Source organism: Macrobrachium rosenbergii, chromosome 24 (genome assembly GCF_040412425.1).
Source record: "Macrobrachium rosenbergii isolate ZJJX-2024 chromosome 24, ASM4041242v1, whole genome shotgun sequence".
NCBI classification, from domain to species: domain Eukaryota; kingdom Metazoa; phylum Arthropoda; class Malacostraca; order Decapoda; family Palaemonidae; genus Macrobrachium; species Macrobrachium rosenbergii.
This window is the reverse complement of record NC_089764.1, coordinates 34,318,207-34,328,322: the sequence shown is the minus strand read 5'-3', so window position 1 is coordinate 34,328,322 and position 10,116 is coordinate 34,318,207. Positions and strand designations below refer to the sequence as shown.

Below are 10,116 nucleotides of genomic sequence, written 5' to 3'. Positions count from 1 at the left end.
ACAGGACAAAAGTATTTTTATTTTATTTATTTTTTTACCATAAAATACAAGATAAATTACAACATTTTATGTTATATTACAACGGTGATTGTATATATGAAAAAGTTGCTTCAATTATAAAACAGGTACCAATTTCTATTTATGGTTTTTATTACATAGAGGTTCTGGAGATAATATACAATCATGAAATAGTTTAGAGATTTGCTGTCACTGTTTTGTCTCATGCATATAGCTAATGAGCTTATCTGTACAGGCAAAAGCAAAAGGGACTTTATAATTTATATCATGAAATTAAGAAAAACCTTATTTTTGAAAATTAAAGCAAATATAGTTAGTTTTTAAAAGTATTTTTTTTTGTGGAACCAAAGCCAAGGTGAATTTTTACTTACTGTTGGTGTCTATTACATAGAGAAGTACAAATTTGAGGTGACCTGAGGACATTATTTTTCTTTGAATGAACTGTGATTAACAACAATGCTCCTCACATATACGTGGTACAAGGTCAGATGAACAGATAATAAATATACAAATCACAATAATGATAATAAGATTTTGTTCATCCGACCCCAGGTCGGGATGTTCATCACAGAGAACCCATTGAGGGCAAATTTAAATGACCTATTTAAGATACTCAGTGAACTACTTCTTAAAACAGATCCAATTTATGTATAGTTATTTTTTTGAGATAAATGTAACTAGGGCCCACCTAGCAGTCCAATAGGTAAAACGGCTACAGCATCCACAGCAAATGTTTACAATTTTGTTTCCCTAAATATCCTGTTCTGTATGAAAAACCTGTTTTGATTGTATACTATGAAAAAAAGTTGCTGGTCAATTATAAATGGCATTATACAAATTTTGCCACAACTACATTTTTTTTTTTTAACTTCTACAATGGGGCAACCCTCTGGCCCAGGTAGTGGAGGTACAACTGCTGCACAAGGACCAACAGTAAGTTCCTGATTATTGATTTTACTGCAAAGCTGTCATTTTCTGTTTTGTCTGTCCATGGATAATTCTGGCCGTAAATGTCATGTTTCTGAGATTACCTCTTGACATTTTATTGGTAAATTTATTAAGAGCATACAGAACTCTCACAGCAAACAGGAAGGACTTTAGGAAGTGCTAGCTACTGTTTCAGTGTGAGGTTCTGTAAAGACTTAGCAGTCATAAAATGTTAGAAATCTTACTCCTTATTTTGTGAAAATGGGCTTGTCTGTAGCTACAAAACAATGGCATATAGTTAGTTTTTTAACTGTATTTTTTTTTTTTTTTGTGGAACCAAAGCCAATTATGAATTCTAAAGGGCACCTCAGTAGTCAGCGGATGTCTGCGTATATGCAGAGACCGTGGGTACAAAAATTTACAGGTGACCTGAGGTCAAACTATTTCTGTACACAAAACAGGACAGTTACATACAGAAAACATGATGATTAACAGTGACTGGTTGGACATAAAAATACTCTGTCACATATACGTGGTACAAGGTCAGATGAACAGATAATATACAAATCACAATAATGATAATAAGATTTTGTTCATCCGACCCTAGGTCGTACATGAAGGCACCGCAGAAAACGGGATGTTCATCACAGAGAACCCGTTGAGCGGGTACTTTACAAATTCATACAGGACAAAAGTATTTGTTATTTTATTTATGGCTACCATAAAATACAAGATAAATTACAACAATGTTATATTACAAGCATATAAAGCAATTCTTTAAAACAGGTACCAATTTCAGAAATGGTTTTTTATTACATAGAGGTTCTGGAGATAATATACAATCATGAAATATTGGACATTTGCGCCTCAGCATATAGCTAATGAGCTTATCTGTACAGGCAAAAGAAAGGCATATAATTTATATCATGAAATTAAGAAAAACCTCTTTTATTAAAGCAAATATGCAGCCTTGAAAAGTACTGTGGGTAGCAAGGTACGTTTACTTGCTGTAGGTGTATATTACACATTAAGTACAAATTTGAAACAAGGACATTATTTTTCTTTGAATGAACTGTATACAATGCTCCTCTGACCATTCAAGATACTCAGTGAGGATCCAATTTATGTATAGTTATTTTTTGAGATAAATGTAACTAGGGCCCACCTAGCAGTCCAATAGGTAAAACGGCTACAGCATCCACAGCAAATATTTACTTTTTATGTTTCCCTGAATATCCTGTTCTGTATGAAAAACGGTGATTGTATACTATGAAAAAGTTGCTGGTCAATTATAAATAGCATTATACCAAATTTTGCTACAACTATTTTTTTTTCTTAACTTCTAGGGGCAACCCTCTGGCCCAAGTAGTGGAGGTACAACTGCTGCACAAGGACCAACAGTAAGTTCATGATTATTTTATGCAAAGCTGCCATTTCTGTTTTGTCTGTCCAAGGATAATTCTGGCCGTAAATGTCTTGCTTCTGAGAAGCTCACAGCAAACAGGAAGGACTTTAGGAAGTGCTAGCTACTGTTTCAGTGTGAGGTTCTGTAAGACTTAGCAGTCATAAAATGTTAGAAATCTTACTCCTTATTTTGTGAAAATGGGCTTGTCTGTAGCTACAAAACAATGGCATATAGTTAGTTTTTTAACTGTATTTTTTTTGTGTAACAAAAGCCAATTATGAATTCTAAAGGGCACCTTAGTAGTCAGCGGATGTCTGTGTATATGCAGAGACCGCGGGTACAAAAATTTACAGGTGACCTGAGGTCAAACTATTTATGTACACAAAACAGGACAGGTACACACAGAAAACATAATGATTAACAATGACTGGTTGGACATAAAAATACTCTGTCACATATACGTGGTACAAGGTCAGATGAACAGATAATATACATATCACAATAATTGTCGGGATTTTCTTCGACTTTTATTATTTTTGTTCTGATTAGTGCCCTGATGTTATGGGCCGATGACAAGGCCTTGAGGAGGCGCACTCTCTAAAACTATCTGGGTGGGATTCAATAAAATTTGGTCAACAAATTACAGTTTTATTACAAAAATAAACATTTAAACCCATTAACAATACTGAATCATGAATGAAAAGAGCATCACGGGCAGCTAAGCCAATGTGCATCAGAACCAACACTGATTAATCGTTAATAGCAAATTTCCACTGCACACGCAGTTTCTTAATCAATTCAAGGAACCTGCAAGCTCTCTGGGCTTTGTTACTTACAAGTAGCCCTTAGGGTCTTTGATATCACGTGCTTGAAGACACTAAGTCCACGACTGGACGAAAAACACAACAAATCGAGAACTATTTACTCTAAACTACAATTAAATGACATTCTTACACTTGCAGCTTTCGTTTGTTGCGCAAATCAAGTTCCTCATCGTAAGGATGACACATCTATACATGGATAAAGATAACTCACAGTTACTACGGAATTCGACCTGGTATGGCGATGGCTGCCAGAGAATCGAGAGAGAGACACTAAAACATCACGGTACTGTTTACAACGTTCAGGACTAGGGCAGGAATGGCGTCGCCTTCGCCCTACTTCAAAGGAAACTTACGCTTTCCCGCGTAAACTACAGAATCCTTGTAATTCAGGCGGGAATCATCGGTTATTTAGGCATTACAGAGATCAATGAATCTACTTTACATGTGAATAGGAAGAATGACAGTTAAGTTATCATCTGGAATCAATGAATTGACTCGAAGTTCTGGCTGAAGGCCGTAATCTGCAAATTCTTGAATGGCTACGGAGTCCTTGGCTCCAAATCTCTACATAGACAATTTAGCTCGTACTAGGGAATAGCAAATCATACTCATTAATGAAAATTCATAGTGTCTTCATTACTATAAGACAGCTTCCCCTTCCCCTCCAGGCATTTAAGAATTACTTCTTAACTTTGTCGCGTATTGGACAACTTTTTGCACAATGAACTGCCCGCGAGATCCCTCAGTCTTGCCCCAATTTAACGCAACACTTGTGAAGTTAAATGGCGGGGACTTCGAATGATCAGTTCGAAATTCCCGACAATAATGATAAGATTTTGTTCATCCGACCCTAGGTCGCACATGAAGGCACTGCAGAAAACGGGATGTTCATCACAGAGAACCCGTTGAGCGGGGACTTTACAATACTCCCCACAAGACGTAGGTAACGCCTGATCAAAGCAGGTATCTGCTGGGGCAGCGTAGGGGGCCACGCCTTCTCGATGCCAGCTGGGGGGGGGCTCTTCTTTGGTGCCCTGTGGAGGGGTGTGTTGGGTTCCCCTCCTGCCTGGTCCCGGGGCCTTCCGGGGGGCGCCCACGACGTTTTCTTGCGGACGGGGCGGGCTGTGGGGACGCCATCTCCTGCAGTGGGCTTTGGGAAGTGCCCCCGACATCTTCCTCCAGAAATGCTGGCTTAAGGCGGTCTATTCATACCCAGTCTTCCTTCCCGTGGACCACTACCCGGAATGCCTTCTTGTTCCTCTCAAGTACGAGGAAAGGCCCCCTGTAGGGGGTTAAGGGTGGACCTACGGCATCGTCCATGACCAACACATACAGAAAACATAATGATTAACAGTGACTGGTTGGCCACAAAAATACTGTCACATAAACATGGTACAAGGTCAAATAAACAGATAATAAATATACAATTCACAATAATGATGATAAGATTGTGTTTGTCCGACCCTAGGTCGCACGTGAAGGCACCGTAGAAAACGGGATGTTCATCACAGAGAACCCGTTGAGCGGGTACTTTACAAATTTAAACAGGACAAAAGTATTTGTTATTTTATTTATTGTTACTATAAAATACAAGATAAATTACAACAATGTTATATTACAAGCATATAAAGCAATTTTTTAAAACAGGTACCAATTTCAGAAATGGTTTTTTATTACTTAGAGGTTCTGCAGATAATATACAGTCATGAAATATTGGAGATTTGCACCTCAGCATATAGCTAATGAGCTTATCTGTACAGGCAAAAGAAAGGCATATAATTTATATCATGAAATTAAGACAAACCTCTTTTATTAAAGCAAATATGCAGCCTTGAAAAGTACCGTGGGTAGCAAGGTACTTTTACTTACTGTAGGTGTATATTACACATTAAGTACAAATTTGAAACAAGGACATTATTTTTCTTTGAATGAACTGTATACAATGCTCCTGTGACCTGTTTAAGATACTCAGTGAGGATCCAATTTATGTATAGTTATTTTTTGAGATAAATGTAACTAGGGCCCACCTAGCAGTCCAATAGGTAAAACGGCTACAGCATCCACAGCAAATGTTTAAATTTTATGTTTCCCTGAATATCCTGTTCTGTATGAAAAACGATGATTGTATACTATGAAAAAGTTGCTGGTCAATTATAAATAGCATTATACCAAATTTTGCTACAACTATTTTTTTTTTTCTTAACTTCTAGGGGCAACCCTCTGGCCCAAGTAGTGGAGGTACAACTGCTGCACAAGGACCAACAGTAAGTTCATGATTATTTTATGCAAAGCTGTCATTTCTGTTTTGTCTGTCCAAGGATAATTCTGGCCGTAAAATGTCTGAGATTGCTTGACATTTTATTGTGAAGTATTAGAGCATATAGAAGCTCACAGCAAACAGGAAGGACTTTAGGAAGTGCTAGCTACTGTTTCAGTGTGAGGTTCTGTAAAGACTTAGCAGTCATAAAATGTTAGAAATCTTACTCCTTATTTTGTGAAAATGGGCTTGTCTGTAGCTACAAAACAATGGCATATAGTTAGTTTTTTTAACTGTTTTTTTTTGTGGAACCAAAGCCAATTATGAATTCTAAAGGGCACCTTAGTAGTCAGCGGATGTCTGTGTATATGCAGAGACTGAAATGGTACAAAAATTTACAGGTGACCTGAGGTCAAACTATTCATGTACACAAAACAGGACAGTTACATACAGAAAACATAATGATTAACAATGACTGGTTGGACATAAAAATACTCTGTCACATATACGTGGTACAAAGGTCAGATGAACAGATAATATACATATCACAATAATGATAGGATTTTCTTAAGACTTTTATTATTTTTGTTCTGATTAGTGCCCTGATGTTATGGGCCGATGACAAGGCCTTGAGGAGGTTCACTCTAAAACTATCAGGTGGGATTCAATAAAATTTGGTCAACAAATTACAGTTTTATTACAAAAAATAAACATTTAAACCCATTAACAATACTGAATCATGAATGAAAGAGCATCACGGGCAGCTAAGCCAATGTGCATCAAGAACCAACACTGATTAATCGTTAATAGAAAATTTCCACTACACGCAGTTTCTGGAAATCAATTCAAGGAACCTGCAAGCTTCTGAGATTTGTTACTTCAGCCTTTAGGTCTTTGATATCACGTGCTTGAAGACAAAAGAAAGACTGGACAAAAACACAAAATTAAATCGAAAACTATTTATTAAAACACAATTAAATGACATTCTTAAACTTGCAGCTTTCGTTTGTTGCGCAAATCAAGTTCCTCATTAAGGATGACACATCTATACATGGATAAAGATAACTTAGAAACAAGGACCTGGTATTTTGGCTGCCAGAGAATCGAAGAGACACTAAAACATCACGGTACTTACAACGTTCAGGACTACAGGAATGAGGCGTGAAGATCCAACTTCAAAGGAAACTTACGCTTTCCGCGTAAACTACAGAATCCTTTAATTCAGGGGAATCATCGGTTATTTAGGCATTACAGAGATCAATGAATCTACTTTACATGTGAATCCAGGAAGAATGACAGTTTTATCATCTGGGATCAATGAATTGACTGAAGTTCTGGCTGAAGGCCGTAATCTGCAAATTCTTGAAAACGTGAGTCCTTGCTCCAAATCTCTACATGACAATTTAGTTGTACTAGTCAATTAGCAAATCATATTCATTAATGAAAATTTAGTGTCTTCATTACTTTTATTTTCCTTTCCTCCAGGCATTTAAGAATTACTTCTTAACTTTGTAGTGCGTATTGGACAACTTTTTGCACAATGAAGGACCCGCGAGATCCTCAGTCTTGATTTTTTATGCAAACTTGTGAAGTTAAATGGCGGGGTTTTGAATGATCAGTGGAAATTCCCGACAATAATGATAAGATTTTGTTCATCCGATTACCATCTGACATTTTATTGCACCCAGAAAATGGGATGTTCATCACAGAGAACCCGTTCAGCGGGGACACAATACTCCCCACAAGACTTTCCAATAGGTAACGCCTGATCAAAGTTTCTGCTGGTGCGGTTCTGTAAAGGGCCTTACGACCTTCTCGATGCCAGGTGAGGGGGCTCTTTGTTAATTGCCCTGTTGGGTGTGTTGGGTTCCCCTCCTGCCTGGTCCCGGGGCCTTAGTTTTTAACTGTACGACGTTTTCTTGTGGACGGGGCGGGCTGTGGGGACGCCATCTCCTGCAGTGGGCTAAAGTGCCCCGACATCTTCCTCCAGAAATGCTGGCTTAAGGCGGATTGATACCCAGTCTTCCTTGCAGGCCACCCGGAATGCCTTCTTGGTCCTCTCAAGTATGGAGGAAAGGCCCCCTGGGGTCAAAGGGTGGACCTGTCGTCCATGACCAAGACATACAGAAAACATAATGATTAACAGTGACTGGTTGGACATACAAAAATACTCTGTCACATAAACATGGTACAAGGTCAAATAAACAGATAATAAATGTACAATTCACAATAATGATGATAAGATTGTGTTTGTCCGACCCTAGGTCGCACGTGAAGGCACCGCAGAAAACGGGATGTTCATCACAGAGAACCCGTTGAGCGGGTACTTTACAAATTTAAACAGGACAAAAGTATTTGTTATTTTATTTATTGTTACCATAAAATACAAGATAAATTACAACAATGTTATATTACAATCATATAAAGCACTTTTTTAAAACAGGTACCAATTTCAGAAATGGTTTTTTATTACATAGAGGTTCTGGAGATAATATACAATCATGAAATATTGGACATTTGCACCTCAGCATATAGCTAATGAGCTTATCTGTACAGGCAAAAGAAAGGCATATAATTTATATCATGAAATTAAGAAAAACCTCTTTTATTAAAGCAAATATGCAGCCTTGAAAAGTACCGTGGGGAGCAAGGTACTTTTACTTACTGTTGGTGTATATTACATATTAAGTACAAATTTGAAACAAGGACATTATTTTTCTTTGAATGAACTGTATACAATGCTCCTGTGACCTATTTAAGATACTCAGTGAGGATCCAATTTATGTATAGTTATTTTTTGAGATAAATGTAACTAGGGCCCACCTAGCAGTCCAGTAGGTAAAACGGCTACAGCATCCACAGCAAATGTTTACAATTTATGTTTCCCTGAATATCCTGTTCTGTATGAAAAACGATGATTGTATACTATGAAAAAGTTGCTGGTCAATTATAAATAGCATTATACCAAATTTTGCTACAACTATTTTTTTTTTCTTAACTTCTAGGGGCAACCCTCTGGCCCAAGTAGTGGAGGTACAACTGCTGCACAAGGACCAACAGTAAGTTCATGATTATTTTATGCAAAGCTGTCATTTCTGTTTTGTCTGTCCATGGATAATTCTGGCCGTAAATGTCATGTTTCTGAGATTACCTCTTGACATTTTATTGGTAAATGTATTAAGAGCATACAGAAGCTCTCAGCAAACAGGAAGGACTTTAGGAAGTGCTAGCTACTGTTTCAGTGTGAGGTTCTGTAAAGACTTAGCAGTCATAAAATGTTAGAAATCTTACTCCTTATTTTGTGAAAATGGGCTTGGCTGTAGCTACAAAACAATGGCATATAGTTAGTTTTTTAACTGTATTTTTTTTTTTTTTTTGTGGAACCAAAGCCAATTATGAATTCTAAAGGGCACCTTAGTAGTCAGCTATTTTTCCTTATTGTAGGTGTAGTAAAGCTTTTGTTACCATGTGATTGCAGGTAGATAATAACCCTTGATTGCAAATTATAAGAAAATTGCTGCAAAATTAAAGGTACTCTTAGGCAACATTTAATTACAACAAAATTTTTTTCAAATCTCAGCAACAACTTTCTAGCCCAGATAGTGGATCTGCACAAAGACCTGGAGTAAGTTCATTGTAATCTCATGTATTGCTTTACTTTTATCAACAAATGGGGTCATCTTCCCAGGAGTTAGGTTCCTGTCACCTTCCAGGTGACAGACCAAGACTCCCAGGTTGAGAGATCTCAAGACAGATTATCCTTGACATTTTACTATTCACAAGTAATTATTATTCCTGGTAAAATGAACAGGATATATACAGTAAAAATTACAGTTATGGTACTATAAAAGCCTAAAGTAGCTTATATAAGAAAAGGAAGTAATTTAGGAAGAGTTTATTTATAACTTAGTCAGATCTTCTGTAAAGATTCAGCAATCATAAAATGCTGAGACGTAACTCCTCACTCTCTGATGAATGTGTTTATATGCAGCTACAAAAACTGTAATATAGTTATATAATGTAAAGTTTGAGAAAATATTTTTTCAGGAGTAAAAATCAATTGTGCAGATTTGAAGAGCACTGTGGTAGCCAGATATTTTTCTTATTGTAGGTTTAGTAAATATTTGTTTCCAGGTGGTTGCAGGTAGATATTCCCCTTAAGTGAGACGCTCTGAATCCACCTGCAACATCACCTGACTTTTTAGTGTTTAGACATTTCCTTTTTCTGGAAGCCCATAGTGCACTAATACTTCTTGCGGTGAAGTCCTTTGAGTCCCTCAGCCCAGACCTCTCACTGTATTCAATCACCTCGGATGAGAATGGGGTTGTGGTTATTGGGAACCAAGTTAACTGCAAGGAGTTGTTGGCTATCCAGAATGGATTTAAGACCTGGATGAATGGTGTCCAACAAAGTAATTTCTGCCTTCTCGGACATGTCTTCTCTGGCTTATCTAAGAAGGCAGGGAGGCATAAGTTGCAAACCTTGGTAGCTATCACCAGGAATTTAGCCTCGGGACAGTTGAGTGGAATTTGTCCATACTACCCCAGTTTGTGCCTGGTTGACTCAGTGTTTTGGTGGAAATGTTTAGTTGTCATGGACAGGTACCTTCCCACGACTGATCTTTAACCCTGTAGTTCCAGGCCCTCAAGCCTGGTCAGTAGAAGTTTTATTTCAAGATTGGCCA

The 10,116-nt window shown here is 37.5% G+C and overlaps 1 long non-coding RNA gene across 1 annotated transcript; it reads left to right on the top strand.

The window, feature by feature from the left end:
- Positions 1 to 892: 892 nt before the first annotated feature.
- Positions 893 to 8,491, top strand: LOC136852015 (uncharacterized). Its single transcript, XR_010857049.1, has 3 exons — positions 893 to 951; positions 2,292 to 2,345; positions 8,437 to 8,491. It is a non-coding gene; the product is annotated as an uncharacterized lncRNA (long non-coding RNA).
- The last annotated feature ends 1,625 nt before the right edge of the window (positions 8,492 to 10,116 follow it).